Source organism: Megalops cyprinoides, chromosome 25 (genome assembly GCF_013368585.1).
Source record: "Megalops cyprinoides isolate fMegCyp1 chromosome 25, fMegCyp1.pri, whole genome shotgun sequence".
NCBI classification, from domain to species: Eukaryota; Metazoa; Chordata; class Actinopteri; order Elopiformes; family Megalopidae; genus Megalops; species Megalops cyprinoides.
Window position 1 is genome coordinate 8,832,988 of NC_050607.1, and position 17,091 is coordinate 8,850,078.

Genomic DNA, 17,091 nt, shown 5'->3' on the forward strand with positions numbered 1-17,091 from the left:
CTAACCAGCTAAACTGTGTAGTTTGTTACCATTGCAAACTAGCAGTACTAAGATGGTTTCTGTTGTTTATTCGGTTTGAAGAGTTGTCTTTCTGTGTGCTTTGGGTTGGTGGTGCTTTGTTTTCTTTGAAGAATGGATATGTTACCGCTGTCTGACCCCTGTGACTGACAGCTCTCTCTCCCATTGATCTTGCTGAGACCTCCCTCCCACCTGTGGTGTACGACCAATCAGGAGTTCTGCTCACATTATATCGCCACACCCACTTTTCTCTTGCAGATAGGAGTTCGCAGCATGCCTGTGGACTTGGCTATGGCTAAGCTATGGGTGTGTTCAGTGGCCAGAGTGTTCCCTGTACACTGTATTCCCTGTACATCTCTGTTAGCATATAACACTCTGAGTGGCATGCATGATAATCTGTGTGTGTTTGTGTGCCTGTCTCTTCTCCCTTAGGAATGAGGATTAGAGAGGTTTGAAAAGGACATGGGAAATATGTCTTCCATATGTCATGCAGTTTTTTTTTAGCTGTCTTTTGAAGACATTCATGCCATGATGCTATTTTGCCTCTGAGCCCAAGTGAGAGAATAGGCCATCCGGTTCCAGCTTGCTTCTCTAATGCCCCTTTTAAAGAGGCACTTTGGATTGATCGATTTCCACATTGATCCTTGGAGAAGACGAGTGCCGGGGCCGACCAGAGTACAGGATTGGGACCACATGAACGTCTCCAGCATTCAGTACTCTCAATGTGTTAATGTGGGTTTGTCTGCTTTGATTACTATTGATGAGCGATCAGCAGGGCGCTGTCATCTGTTAGCAGTCAGACCGGCTCTGGGAGATCCTGCAGGGCTTACAGCGGGTGCCAGGTGTGCAGGTGTGAGCTGTGTGAGCCGACCCGAGTGAAGAGCGCTAGACACATCAGTACTGCATGCAGAAGACTGTCGGAGAAAGCTCGCTCACCCCCATAATGTGGCTGCACCCCGCTGCTCAGGTCTGAGCCCACAGTGGGTTTGTAGGTAAACACATGAAGTTGGATTCTCTGTTCTTATGGACTAAGTTGCCGTGAAATCTCTTCACAGACCAATCAACCTACACCACTTGCTTCGGGCAGAGACTTCAGATTAGATTCAGCAAGACAGGAATGGTAGCAGAGTGGGTGGGGGAGAGACAGAGAGACTTTACGATTTAACAAACCCCATTTTACCATAATAAGGCCCAGCTGGTCCTGAGGCTTACAGCACTAATACCAGGCTGCTAACACCAAACTGCCTCAAGGCAGAACAAAAGCAATTAGTACAATTTACCAATACAAACATTAGTGCAATTAATACAAATGATAAAAGAGACACAAATAAAACTTACTCATTGGGACACACAAATAAAAGTCCAAAGCCAAATGGTGTGCTATCTGGTCCTAAAAAGAGAATGCACTAAATGACCATGTTAAAAAATTTAAGTGCAGAAGCACAATGACAGGCTGCAGACTCAGTGAGTACAGCCTGGCCATAGAGACAGGGCATCACAGGCAGACAAAGCCAACCTGAAGTGGTCTAGACAGAGCAGCACTTATTTTCAACTGCAAAAAATATCAAAGAGAAAGAGAAATTTTCAGCAAAATTGCAGAGGTTTGCCCAGAATTTCAACACCTCCGTGCTGAAACTCCCAGCAGAGAATAGGGGAGCTGCCTGGAAGGGCAACAGATCTCTGCCTGTCATGGCCTTAGAGACAGTGTCAGCACAGTGTGTCTCTGCCTCATTATTATTCATTAAAATAATTATTTTAATGTTTGTTTTTTTACTGATTGATTTCATGTTCTGGGTTTTCCTGGTTGGCACATATACTCTATACATGACGCCAATAAAGCATTTTAAATTGAAATGCATGTCTTCTGTGTTATAACCGGTACTATTTTTTAAATTTCGTTTACTGTATGAGCTGTGAAAATAATTTCTGTATGTGAGGACGAAAGAGAAATTGAATCTAATCTGTATCCTGTCTGAAGTCTCTGCCCGAAGCAAGTGGTGTAGGTTGATTGGTCTGCGAGGAGATTCCACGGCAGCTCTGTCGGCTTCCGCACAGACAGGACAGGAGGAGCTGCTGCATTCTGCAGAGAGCGCCCCCTAGTGGTGGGAAGTGTGGAGGAAACAGTCAGTGGCCTTTGTCATCCTTAGCAGTGACGTGCACAGTTTGGGCTCTTTTGGCCATGTCAGCTGTGACATTGGCAGAATAAACGCAGGTTGTTAGTGCGATAGCGCGATGTGTAGGTAGTGCGTTTTGGATCGCAGGCTGAGGCGTGGCTGCTTGCAGGCGTCGCGCCGAGGTTTCGGCACCTGCAGAGCTGTCTGATGCGTTGTCACGGCGATGACAGCTGAAACTGTGAGTGTTAATTGAGGTGCCGCATCACTGTCTTGATTTGCACGGAGGCAGAGAAGAGCGTTTACACGAGTGTCTTCAGGATCACGGCTTTACGAGTGACATCACTTACATAATGTGTCTCCTTGGCTTATGGCTTCATTTTGAGCTGCTTACATATTGGTTTACCTCCTATCCATATACATACGCTTAATAAAGGAATCCAGGCTAAGCACGTTGCTGAAGAAATGCTGCTGAAGAAAAACCTGCATTATTCTGTTTCTGTCCGTTCTGGGTCTGATAATGGCGGTTCTCCCCACTGAATGAGGAATGTTGATGATGGATATTAACGGTTCATCATACAGATTTGGAGTTTTGGTGTTGAATTGGTATTGAAGCTCCTGCAGAGCTTGGTAAAATCTGTCAGTCTTTTCCAATGGAGCCTGGATTGCAGAGAATATGGGGAAGTTTTGTGTTAGGTGCTGTTGGGGTTTCCTTTATTGCTGTTTGCTGTGCCGCATCAGAAAGCCTATTTTGCAGTAATGAGGTGGACTCCCGGTTTTAATTCCACTGTAATTGGTTTATTAGTCTAATGTATGCTGAGGGGCCTGGTTCCATATTCATGAGCAGGAGGAGGTTCAGCAGCTGTCAGAACCTACGGGACTTCAGCATCCCCATCAGCAGGCTCACCTCAGAAGAAAGCAGAAGCACAGACAGGTTAACACACCAGAAGCACAAAAGGCAAAGGAGCCAATAAGGTGACTGGCTGCTTGATGCACTCTGGGAAATGTAGTCTGGGCCAATTCAACATCAAGAGGATATTGAGCACAGCTCTGGATTTACATTTATTTATTTAGCAGACGCTTTTATCCAAAGCGACTTACAACTGGACTTACGACTGGATTCCAGGGTTAGATTGCTAGACTACTTCAGCTCGACAGCAGAGCTATGTCATCCTGTTTTCACGGTTATTCCCTTGTGTCTCACACACTCCCAAGTTTTGCCCGTGGCAGTGCATTTATGCCAGCTGTGATTGTCACATCATGTCTCTTCCAAAGTTTTTGCAGAGTTTGGTTGCTGTATTTATTGCGCTGACTCATGTTATTGATTTTAATGCATGGCAGGTACTACAAAACCAGAGTTTAGCAATTTCATTTGATCGACCTGTTCTTATTGTTGCAATAATTTTATGTTCCGATGTTCTAATTATATAGCTACAGGCAATTTTGGAACAGGTCCATTGTAAGTCAGGTGAATGAGTTGTTGGGTTGCAATTGCCAGTTGAAGTGACAGAAATCAAACCAATATGGACAATCACATAACAGTGATCACTTGTTGAAGTGGGAGTGGAAAATGCCATTGACCAAAATGGAATGCAACTGTTTTTTTTTTTAAATTGCCCACCAGACTGGAAGCCCTGCCATAGACAGAGCTGACAGAGCTTGGATGATTTGATTGGAGGGGATTAAACATGATGTCACAATGCAGATCTCTCCCCAGTAGTGTGAATGAGATCTGAGGGGTGGTGGGAGAGCTCTGACTTATGCAAGAATGCTCTGCCATTGGTATCTGATGCTTTGACTTGCAAACGCTGGAATTTACACTGTCACAAGCTTGACCATCCATATCAAACACTCAGAGCATGTCTGTGGAAAGCTTTTGTTCTCACACAGCTTTTCTTCTAATGCTATTCAACTCTAATCCCTGTTGTTTGGTGAAAAGAGCTGAGCTGAAGTGAGAATCACTGATCTGGAGTCAGTTTTGCTCTCAGTTCTTTGACGTTTGTTGTGACTTTAGCACGGCTGGTTGGAGTCTTTACCTGGAGTCTGACTCAAACATACAGTTTGTTAAATTAACCCTGCCCCACCCTGGAACTACCAGAGAGTGTGTCTACTGGAGCAATAAACACATTCCAGACATAGACTATTGATTTGCAGTTGCTAATTAGCACAGACACGCATAATCAGGCCTTGTGTGTAATTATGCTCAACAGGGCTTCATGATACTTACCCATATACTACTGGCTTTCCTGACGGCCTGTAGCACCGGAGTCTCTCATTGGTTAGGAACCTGAGTGGGCGGATGGACGAAACACCCTTAGGCTGAAGTGGGTCGATCCGGTGGGCACAGTGGTTGTCCATGGAGATTGATATAGATCCTGTGGTTTTGAAGGGAAGCCCCCTTTTCCTACACCCCCTCTGTGTCACTGATGCTTTCTCAGCTAACAAAAGAAGGGTGAACAGGGCCCCCCATCTTCGCTGCTGTGTCTGTTGTGATGTCCGTTGGAATTCAGTTGAAAGTTCATTCTGGAATTCCGCTGAGTTGTGCAGGGAATTCTGTGTCCTTTCGCCTATCAGTGAGTCGGAAACATACAGAACAGCAGTACTGCCAGCCTTCATTTGTGCAGGCCAATATTTTAGTTTTCCCATACTGCTGTGAGTTACAGTGCTCTCAGTGTTCATTGCGTACCCATAAACAGAAGGCAAAAAAAGTCAGGCACTATGTGTTGCAGATTTTATTGCCATCCCAACTAATTTGTAATAGCCACCTTGTAAACTTTAGAACCTGGGATCTCTGTTACTGAATCATAAAGCACGTGGTGGATGGATCAAATTCTGCTTTTTAGAGAGAAATACGAGCGTCAGGAATCTTTTCCCAGCTTGCACATTTTGGATCCTTTTTTTTGTGTTGATTTTTTTGAAGCGTTCAAGTACAGGCTAATTCTGGCAAATCCCGGAGCAGATGGTGACCCGGTGCTGTGAGGAGCAGATTTTAGCGGCTGTATTTACTCTCCCAGGTAGGCCAAGGATCCTCAGGAGCACAGCGAGCCTCTAGGGGAGGATGCTAACATGCACTCAGCACTCACTGGCTTGTTATAGCCACTCTGTAGCCGTCTGGGAACATTTCTTCTCTTGCACGCACTCTGTGTACAGACTGTGCTTTTGAAAATACACTCAAAGTACAGTAATCCTTGAGTGTATTTTCTGGCATTTTGACCCCCCTTACTTGCAGTTGCTTTCACTGACACTGTTTTTTTATTGCATTCCTTTAGGGTGAATTTGACCTGTCTGTAGTTGGTTTCTCATGTTGTCCCTAATTGGGGTTGCAAACATTTCTACCATGTAGCTAAATGACAGTTTGCATCACAAATTAATCCCATCCATGCCTCTATTACAGATGTCAGAGTAACCTCGCAGAGCAGGTCACTAGCGCTGAGGTGCGCTGGAATTACTGGAAATCTTGCTTATCTTGGCATATTCCTGAATCAGGAAAAAAAGCCTGCCTGATTAAACAAGTAAAAACTGCAGCAAAACAATTTCACAATCTCAGCAAAAATGAACACGTATAGGTCCTTTGTGTTTTATTTTCCACTGTGTGTGTATGTGACTGACGGTGGTGAATTACCTGCATCGGTGAAGGGCTTCAGCAGAATAGGGCAGACAGCACAGAAACAGTGCTAGACGAAGCTGAATCTGTCAGAATAAAAGCACCACAGTCCAACAGCACAGGAGATGACTCACCTCCTGTGTAATTTTCAGTGTTATTAATATTGGTCTGGTTTTTATCTGTGGGTCAGTAGATTAATCACAGTTTGAATTAGCTGCTTGGTTTCCCTGCCAGCCTCTTGCACTGATTAATGCAAAACTTAACCCTCTCCCAACCCGCTTACCTGACTTCTTTATCAGGTAATACTGACCCGAGTAAAGTGAGATGTTTGGTATCCACCCATCCACTCTCATTAGTGCAATCTTCAGTGCTACAGAGGACTCTTTATACATCTTCTCCATCCTTCCACTGTCAGAAACATGAACACAAACCATGAACCATCAACCAATCAGAGTTCCTATTCCCTTTCCTGTTCCCATTACAGGTCACTTTTTTTTACAAAGCCATGCCCTCAACCACACCCACCTACCACCAAGCCCAGGCAATCAGAGAAGAGTGACAGATATCAGATTTAAGTACAAAGTGTACTGGCACTGAAAGCACATAAGTGAATATTTATTCTTGGTGAAAAGTCAGCTCTTGGGCTTCCAAGAGTATGCAGTGTTTTTTCTTTGATTTGCCCTGAGATTGGGCAGCTAGAATATGTGCTGATGGCAAAGGGATCGGAGCAGCAGGCAGACGTGTGAAAGTGTGCAGAAACACCGACAGCTGAGCTCCACCCCTCTCGGCTCTCGTTCTCGCTCTCACCTGCGGTGTGCGCCGAAGACGCGAACCTGCCCTTCATTTGCAGTTTCAGGGTGAGATGAACGTGTGAAGTCGTGCCTGCCTCCGTGGGGCTTTATCTCTGATCGTCGACTGAGCTGAAAGATGGCGGCGCATTCCTGTTCCTGGCATGTTGCTCTCTTGACAACACTGTCCTGCCCTGCTGTTGTCGTGGTGACACAGGGAGGCATGCTCACCTGTTACCCTGACAACACGGGGTCCTGTATGTGTCGTGTGCATGTCCCCGGAATTCTTGGCCGGAAAGCATATCAGCATTTCTGGTATCCAGACTTCCACTTGCTCTCCATAAATCAAGCCTCAATTCTGTTATCTGTTGCACCACAGTGTCTGCAGGGCTACTCTACCCTGTCCCTGGAGGGCAGCAGTGTCTGCAGGGTTACTCTATCCTACCCTGGAAAGGTTTCCAGGCACGAAACATCAGACTGACCACACCCCCTTCGTCATGGATTCCACCAGCATTTCACAGTTACAGCCCTTAAGTATCATGTTTACCTCCTTGGTTTTATGAGTTTTTAAATCTCCATAAATCTGCAGTAATGTGTCTGCGATTATTTCCCCCAGCGGATCTGAATAGCTGTCTGCTCTAAACTTCAGGCACTGAAAGGCAGTAATGTCTGTAGGGTTGTCTTAATGCATTCTTCACAAAATTGATCTATATTGTGTAACTGAGAAGCGCATGGAAGGTTTTGTGCAACATGTGCTTCTGTTGTTTTTATAGATTTGAGTACTGTTTTCTAATATAAAAGAAATATTGTTCCATTTTCTTGTGGAATTAGTGGTGTAAATATACAGCTATGAAGGTAAACCACATCATAGAGGTGATATATGGTGATATTTTGTAGCTAGAGACTGCATTATGTCTGACAGCCCATTGCAATGAGTTCTGTCTTATGTTAGAACAGCTTTCAGATCACAGCACAAAACTTTTCATTCTTTACATTTTTGATGGTTTATGCATTGATCATTTCATAAACTGACTGTTCATGTGTATCATAAACTAATGTGTATCATAAGGACCTATTCGTTGATATAGTTGGGATAATGGCTTCTGAAGCATGGCAGTTTGAGAAGCCATCCTTTGGCATTGACTCCAGGCAGCAGGGTCAGTGTGGAGTGTGGACTTTGAGCTGTGAGAAACCTTTATTCCTCTGCTATCTGTGGCTTCAAAATTCAAGGACCTCATTTGCATCCTGCCTATAGGAAGCTTCTGTCACTTGGGGTTTGAAAGGGGAAGTCCCAGTTCTCATTCTGGCATAATTTGCAGTACTGTTTTTATTGTTTCCAATGGTTCTTCATATTTCATTCACCATACCACATATTTGTTGTAAGTTCACGGTATACTTGTGACACATAGTTGTCGAATCTGGATTGGTATTGGATTAAAAGTTCAGTGTAAGTGTGATGACCTGAAGTGTAACTAAAACCAATATACTGTGGTGCCTGAGAGCCAGGACAAACTTTGAGAGACTTAACCTTCTCTAAATAGCCATGTTTGTATGTTCAGCACTGAGGTGGTTTGTCTTTGGACTTTTGACCTTGGTTATCCCATAATACTTTGCAAATACTGATAATAAGATGAAAAACATGTTTTTTTTTTGTTTTGGGGGCAACAGAAAATGTTCTGTTAGATTACAATGTGTGGAGTAAACCTTTTCTTGTTGTATTTTCAGTGCATTGTGCTGACCTTTCTTTTTTTCATCAAGGCAGAATTTGTGTAGTGTGAATCACCAGTGCTGGTTTACATGTCATACTCTTGGCCCAAAAGGAGAACAAAAAACAGGGAAAGAAAGAAAAAAAGACCAAATTTTTTACAGCAGTTTGTGGCTGTCCGGGCATTGCGTTATTATTCTTTCCCCCAAACCTTTTTGAGTGAAGGTCACCGTTCACCTGCGTTTCGGTTGGCCGCCTGTCTTGACCGTCAGCTACAGCAGTTTGACAGGCGAGCGCACCGATTACGGTGTTTGCGCTGTTTTCACAGACTTCGGTGGAAAAACGCGTGCGAATGCGCTCGGATCTTTGTCCTAACAGTTATTGTCTCATATTTCCATTTTCTCTCCCTCGTAGTGTCTTTGCTGGCGAGCAGAGAGTGGAGAAACCTGTCCACGGAGCCGGAGCGTGACATCACGCTGTGGGGCTCACGTTTCGGGTGTTTTTTTCCCTCGTGCGTTTTCACGCACACGGAGGGAGACTGGCAGCTGGAATTTTTTTATTTCCTGTCTCCAGCTCTTCCATCGGAGCGCGCTCTGTGGCGGAACGGCTTCAAAGGAGCGAGCGACCATCCGTGAACTCTGCAGAGCGCTGTTCGCGACTGATGTTTTGCATCTGGATAACGAGTTAAAATTTTCCCGTTAGCTACTTGTTTTCTGTAGGGCATTTTACCCTCCTTGATCGTGGAAGCTTTCCATCGTAAGTAAATGTGCAGTTTTTTCGCTTGTCTTTACTGATTGTTATTTACTTAGTATAAATATTTGTTATAATCTTCTGTGAGTGATCTCATGAAAATATAGTAGAAACTTAAAATTTGGTTTGGCTTTCACATTCCAAGCACTTATATTGTGACGTGACAAGCTATGGATTGGTATATTTTGCATCTTTGGTTCTTCGCAATGGAGGGATGGTCTTCTGGTCCTTGCTTCGTATGACTCATCCTACATTATTCTCTCTGAAAGCCTATATATTTTTTAAAAATCGTTTTAAGCGATTGTCTTGCTCGTGGTTGCTATTAGAATGTTTTATCGAAATTCCATCTCATACTCTATAGGCGCGCGGGTGGGCGTGTCAGAGAAAAGCAGATATGTTAAGACTTACTGCGTATAGTTGCGTATGGGTAGTACATTCCCTATTCAGTGTCCGTGGAGATGGTTGTGGCTACTGCTTGTTATAGCAAGCATTTAACATCGCAATATCTGTGTATTTGCCGAGCTCTTCTATTAACTCCGCAAAATTGAAAATGAAATACAAAGTTTATTTTTGTTGTAGGAACGTGCACGTTTTTTTTTTTTAACATAAAGCGAGCAGTCTGGCGTCCACATCGCTGTTTGGTCATACAGCCATCTCCCTAGAGAGCTGCTGCTTTGCAACCACACATAAAGTTGTACTGCTGGCTTCTCTCTGACGTGCACTTATCCTTCCTTGCCATCGTGTCTTTTCAAAACAAAGCTCTTCAGTGTGAGATGTTTTTCATTGAAAACCTGTTGTTTCCCCTGCTATCTTTGGGAAGATGTTAGATGCTTTTAGAGCAGTGCTGGACTCTCATCCTCACCCCACCAAAATACTGCCGGACCGACTGCAGGCTTCGTCTCAGCTGCAGGGGATACATGCCCTCCTCTTCCTCCTTGCAGTTATTTAAACACATTTACCTATTAGGTCTTTGCAGGAGTGCATGCTGTAATAGTTTGGGAAACGGGCCATGCACTTGGGCAGTTGCTGGTTTGAATCCTGTGTGTGGCACTGGGACTGTGCCCCTGAGCTTGACTTTAGTGAATGTGTAACCGTACAAGTGGGTGTAATGTAAAAATATAAGGAGTGTAATTCACTCCGGGTAATAGTATAGCCTAGTGAGTTGGCATGATGTGATTTAATCATTTCCATATCTGTTCTTTATTATTTTGTTTTATTTTGATAATTCTAAATCTGGCCTAAGGGTTTCTATGTGAATGTGTTTCTGTATTACCTGGAGAACATCAGGGCAGTCTGTGCCATATAATTCAGAGTATGATTGACCTGGTGTTGCTGTTCCAGTACCAGTACCTGGCTCAGTGCAATGCTCCATATATTCTTAGCCTAAAATGTCAAATCTGGCCTGGCTAGCACAAAGTGCTTGAGATTTTCAGTAGCTTTTCATTAGGAGACAGTATGTGTTTACTGTGTGCTTCTCTGGAAGTTTCAGATTCAGTCTGATTTGTTCTGCAAATTTGGATGCAGATTAAAAATTAGATGTTGGTTTATCTCAATCAAGCCATTTGTGGTGTATACAGGTGATCCTGAATCCAATAGTTTGTGCAGCTGAGTTAGCAACATATGCTTAGTAATGAAGTATTAGCAGTGCAGGTTTTGTTGGATTTGGGAAGATATGGTATTATTGTATCATTTTTCATTTTTCATTTTTTTTCACCAAAAGCACTGATTGAATATCCAGTTCTGTGTGAATAATGACTCACTGCAATGAGATCTGCTTTGCAGATTTGCGCTGTGTTCTTAGGTTTCCCCTCATGAATATAGATGTGAGAGAGAACATATTTCATTAATTAACAAGCATTTGAATTCTGTTGCCTGTAATTGATTGGTGGTCACCTGGTTGAATGCTGCATGTGAATAATATGTGAAAGACTAAATACTGAGTCTGTAAATGAGACAGGGTTCTGCTGTGAGGAGACTGTGGGCTTGGCTCGGTACTGGAGCTCTGTGGTCTGGGCTGGACCCACAGAATCTGAGAGCAACAGGAACCAGACCCGCTCATTCCTGCGGGCGGATTGAGCGCCGGGGATTTGGGGGGCTGGCATCCCTCCCTCAGAGTGGAGGTCTGGGCTCCTTCTGCTGCTAAGGAGGGGGGAGAGTCTGAGCGCCTCAGCAGTGCTCAACGCTCGCCGCCTCTGTCCGCAGCCGAACGGCACTGTGAGGTCATCTCTGCAGGACTCAGGCCAGCCCTGACCGCGCGTCTGAGGTACTTTTTTGATTATTACGGAACTTTCTGGATATTGTGGCCCCGGAGCTGCGTGGCGCCTGTTTTTTATCATGATTTATTTTGCTTGGTTGGTTTTCGAAGAGGAGGGAAATTTAGCATCTGTAATTGGATCTACCCCTGGAGCGGATGACTGTGCAGTAAGCCAGTTTTTACTGGTGTGGGACAGACAGGGGTCATATTTTAGGTTTGCCTGAGCGGGGTCACCCTGCTGGGTAGATGAGTCTTTACGTCATGTTCTGCGTGGCCATGCCGATGCCCTCATATAGCCTAGCATACAGAACTGTCTGTTAATATCGCTCTCAGTGTTTCCTCATGTTACATACGACAGTCCTCATTCCTGTCACACTGAAGACATAGCTCGTTTCACATATGGAACTGTCCAGTTATGTCACATCACAAAGTCCATGCTTTAACACAAGCCATGCTGCTCAGTGATTTGGTGGAGAGTGACAAGGCAAATGAAGGTTTTATGTGTTGGCCCTCTTTTTGTGTTTGCACATCTCCTGTTCGGAAACTACAGTTTTAATTGAGATTTTAAAACGCGGCCATATGGTTTCCATTCCACAGACTCTTATGTCATGTTGACAGGCAGACCGTTGGATGTGAGTGACGGTAATGGGAAGTGCTGTGGCTGTGTTTAGTTGGACATCTTTTAATGTTCAAATGATTTCTTGTTTTCAGACTGGAGCTTGGACTATGAGCACGGGTAGTGTGTGTGTGTGTGTGTGTGTGTGTGTGTGTTCCTTAAACTACAGTTAGCTCTTTATGTGCAGAAACATTTTTTTTCTCCAGCTCTGATGCCTTTTAAGAGGGTGGTCTGAATGACATTTCTGTTTTTCTCTCTGTTTTTTGAAGAGTTTTTTCCCCTCCTGTAGATGAGGTCCACTAACCAGCACAGAACCTCCTTAACAATGTACTTCAGCTTTCCTCAAGCCCAGTAGTGCAGAGAAATAATTGCTCCGTGTTTTTTTTTTTTTTTTTTAACTGCGAGGGTATGAGGGCAGTATAGGTTGGACAAAGACAGAATACTGTGTTCAGTAGCATTCTGGAATGTTCAGTAGCATTCTGGAATGTTCACAAGTGTTCCAGAGCATTTAGTGGTGTTCTGGGGCAGCCTGTACAGAAAACATTCTGGAAAGGCACGTGTAGGTCTGAGTTAGGCCACGTCAACTGAGCTGGACCTGTCGAAGAAAGCAGAGAGACTGCGGGACCTTTGGCCCGACTCCTGAGACGCTGAGCGGGAATGGACAGTGCTGGGTGAGGATAGGCACTGCATTCCACTGCTCTTCTATTGTCGTGGAAATACATTTCCAGGGCGATGGGACTCAGATGATTGGATGTCACACAGACCATGTGATTTGCTGCAGCTGCGATCCCCCTGTGAAGGCAGGAGCGCAGCAGGGATTTCTTCCCGGGACAGAATCCAGTGCGTGGAGTGCTTTTCCACTGCGACTCGCTCTGTGGACAGCTGGATGCTCTGATGCCTGCAGTAACCTCTCCCCCTGCTCTTGTATCTCTGACTGTGGAGAGAGCGGGCTCAGCAGCAGCAGTGCACAGAGCAGCATCTGTGGTCAGAAAGGACAGCGTGTGCCGTGAGGTTAAAAATGACCTGAGCCGGCCCGTCTGGCCCGGACGCCCAGGAGACAATGCCGTTTCCGCGCTCCCTCGGTTCTGTGAGGCAGTGCTCATATTGGCTCCGCTCAGCAGCACTCCATCACTTGTTGTGTGTGACCTTGAAGCACTGCACAGAGACACAGACACGCGCGCATTTCACAAGGTGTACAGCTACATTTCTCACAGCTGCTTTGTAACCTGTGTGTCTCACCTCTAAGATTCCATCTTTGCTTCGCATCCTAGTTGTAATTTTGTTAACACCACATTCCAGTAGCCAGCACAGCAGCTTTGCTTTCCAAACTGAACATATGTAAAGGAGCCCTCATATCCCAATCAAGTGCTCGTTAAATTCCTGAATCTGTACCATGTAGAGCAGCACACCCATAGTTTTTTTGACTGCCAGATTTCAATTAATAATAACAGCATGTATTAGTTTGTAGGATGAGCAATGTTTTATCCAAGGGAGCTTGACAGGCCTGTGTGTGTGAATGAGTGAATATACACACTCAGCAGTGTGTTATTTGATTCTCTTGTGGGTGTTTCAGTGTGAAAAGAGGCTTGATTCATTCATTAGATTATGAGTCACCCTGCATCTCTGAGGGAAGGCTGTATTATTACAAATAAAAGCCATTGAAAGGAAATAAGTGAAAATGATTGGCAATTGAATTTAAGCATTAAGGGAGGTGTTTATTTAGGGAGATGCTAAGGGGGAATGCAGCGCCTCTTTGAAATCAAAATCTTCTGGCATGTGAGAGAGGACGCAAAGGCTCCATATCGTCTTCTCACCTCTTCTTTCCCTCCTGCCCTCTTTCGTACTCCTCACTCCTCTTGCCTCCCTCCTCTCCTCCTCTCCTTCTCTCTCTTCTCTCTTCCTCTGTCCTTTCCCCTCTTTATTTTTCTTTTCCCTAGGTCTGGTCAGCACTCCCCCCCCCTCTCTCTCTCTCCCTGCAGTAACCCCCTGGATGAATTGTGTTTACTGCTAATTAGGGTGGTTGGCTATGTCCTTTGGTCCGCTGTCAGCGTGTGCTCCAATCAGAGAGGGGAGAACAGGCCTTGTGGGCGTTCTGTGTTCAGCGCTTTTCACGAAAAACCAGGTCAACGCCACTGTTCTCCTTCACCACCTGCCACAGAGTTTTACTTCTTTTTGTCTTCGCTGTCTTAATCATAAACAAGTAAATCCATGGCCAAGCAGAATTCATAAACAAATCCAGAGACGGCAAGTAGCTCAGGATCATAAATCTGCTGTGTGTGTGTGTGGCCCAGTTCTTAATGTAATGGCAGCTCTGTCTCAATCTTGTATGTAGGGATGATCATAAATGTAGCTGTAGCGACAAACTCATAACCCAGCTAAAGACGATGAAGGTGCTGACGGGTACGGACGCGCAGGAACAGTGGGCGTCTCTGTGATTGTTGCGTTCCCGGTGTCAGATATGCGAAGCATTTCCTCAGCGGTAAAGGAAATAAATGAAAAAAGGAATGCTGTAGGAGTGAAACCTGACCGTTACCAAGAGAGACGGAGCCAGTGTTGCCAACGGTGGTGACTGTGAGGTACACGTGTTGAGGGTGAAACTGATGGAGTGTGGGCTGTTTTTCCCAAATTAATTTTTTTTATCACATCAGTGTGGTGTGGGTGTGGGGGGGGGGGGGGGGCACCCAGAACTGGAACACTCATGGATTCACTGACTGCTGCTCTGATTTCCTGTGCCAAGAAATTTTAATTACTACTGCACTCGCCACACTAATCACCTGTGACAGCTTCGTGCGTTCATCCCCTTGTCTTCTTACGGAGGAGGGCCCCAGGGGGGCTCATTTGCAGGGCAGCTAATAAAATCCAGGGAAAGTGCTTTGTTGGATGTGTCCAACCCAGCCGTTTAAGGGTCATTGACTTATTAGTTGCTTGGTATGTGCAACTCGACACTTTCCATGGGGGGTTGTTTTCACATCTTGATTTCAAGCTGGAGTTCAAGTTGGATAACTGTGAAGTGCTTGTCATTCTCCAGAAAAGAGCTCAAGAGGGTCTGCTGTGAACTTGGACGATCTCACGTGGCTTGGTCCGCTCTGCTTGAAAAAGCAAAAGCATTGCTCTGTTCAGGAGTGTGTTTACGGTATGGTGCATCCACTCGGTGTAAGCCCTGCAGCTGTGGTGAGTTTTAACAGTGAGCGAAGTAATGTTACAGCCCTCTGCATGTGACACACCCCCTGCCTACATCTCCCTTCATTCAGGGCTCTGAGGAACGGGTACCATTGTTTATGACATCACAAATGGTTCGGCTTATTAGTGATGTCACAGACAGATTGTCTGATTTGTGATGTTATAGAGCGGGATCACCTGATCTGTCACGTCACACATGGATCCAGTTGTTCGTGTTCCAGTGCATCAATCCCCTGCTGCTCTTTAAAGGAGCCCCTTTAGAAAGCCTCTCCACAGAAACAGCTTCTGTGCGTCTGTGCCCATCAGCACATCTGCTAAGTGTTAGCGTTTAGAGGTTTACATTTTCATGGGCTATCACGAGCAGTGCATGCGTGCCTCGGGCTGGCCACAAGCTGTGCATGCTATGTGTCCGCACAGCGTATAACACTCAGCCGGAGTGACACGCATTTTGGTCTCTTTCAAGACTTGCTGCTCACAGACATCTCATGCACATCACAGCTACTTGCTGCGGATGGCTCTTTGTCACATCAGCCCTCCTTTGCATATGTTTATTCACGGTTCTATTGTGCAGTCCGGCGGAAATGCCTTCATGTTTCTGCGCGCCTATATGGTGCACGCGCCCCTGATACCACATGACTATGCACGTCCCACATTAATGAAGTGATCCATTGCTCCTCTCCCGGCAGACGACAGAGCCCCGCTTTCACAGGGAGCGTCTGTGTTTTCACCAGCTGCGCAGGAATGCCGTTTTCCCCTCCTTCGCGCATGTTATTTTCAGATGCGTTCTGGGAGGCTCCTGAGAGCAGTGAAACGGTTAGCATTGATTTATTGCAAGGGATGCTTGCATGCCTGATGGATTGGGGAAAGGTCAGGAGCTTAATATAAGTATTAGCTGTTGCTTTAAACGGGGGGATAATATACTGTTGTCATAGCATTGTGTTCACTGGGTGGAAATGAGAGTGCTTAGCACATTAATGCCCTCTGTACTCACCAGGGACCCCTGCAGTCTGGGTTGCAGTACTACAGTCTGTGATTGTCATAAGCTTATCTAAGATCTACTACTCCAAGGAGCGTTCAGGGAGTGTGTGTGTGTGTGTGTGTGTGTGTGTGTGTGTGTGTGTGTGTGTGTGTGTGTGAATGTGTGTGTGTGTGTGTGTGTGTGTGTGTGTGTGTGCGTGTGTGCGTGTGTGTGTGTGTGTGTGTGTGTGTGTGCGTGTGTGTGTGTGTGTGTGTGTGTGTGTGTGTGTGTGTGAATGTGTGTGTGTGTGTGTGTGTGTGTGTGTGTGTGTGCGTGTGTGCGTGTGTGTGTGTGTGTGTGTGTGTGTGTGCGTGTGTGCGTGTGTGTGTGTGTGTGTGAATGTGTGTGTGAATGTGTGTGTGTGTGTGTGTGTGTGTGTGTGTGTGTGTGTGTGTGCGCGTGTGTGTGTGTGTGTGTGTGTGTGTGTGTGTGTGTGTGCGTGTGCGCATGAGACAGCCTCACACTTTCCATTTTAGTTTTTGGCAGAAGAACAGCTTACTTGAATTTAAATGTCAATCTCAGTGTTTGAGTGTAGTTGAGTAAATAACAGTTACTCGTGAAAACTGAGTGTGCATTTTTTCTTCCTGAGCATGGAGAATCATATTATGATGATAATCATGTGATTATTAATCTAATATCCCTTGATGTAATAAACAAGGAGGGTATAATGCAGCTTATTGTGGCAATCTGATACTGAGATGTAGAAGTTAAGGTGGTGACAGAGCTCCTCTAAAGAGAAAGCTGTCCACACCCTGAGTGGGGCGTGTGCGCTGGGACTGTAACTGTATTTATAGACCGCGGAGTTGCATGAAGATGGCCCTAATTGGGTGGTCTCGGGAGGGGCGGGGTGGGGCGTTTGCCCCTGCATTGATCGGGGCGTGACCGTGGCTTGCAGCTGAGGGGGCTTCGGTTGCTGAACTCGAGCACAGCACAGGCAGAAGATGAAAGGAGCAGGATAAAGCCTTCGTTTGGATTTACTTTGCTTTGTGCAGACGCAGAGCTAGAAGATAGCCATGCTGAGGTTCAGCACCAGCCTCTACCCAAGGT

General features: G+C 45.4%; 1 protein-coding gene across 1 annotated transcript in view; it reads left to right on the forward strand.

Moving 5' to 3' along the window:
• The window catches only part of LOC118771680 (pleckstrin homology domain-containing family A member 5-like), a 66,752-nt gene that overhangs the window by 18,203 nt on the left and 31,458 nt on the right, over window positions 1-17,091 (forward strand). The gene's annotated exons all lie outside the window — the stretch shown is intronic.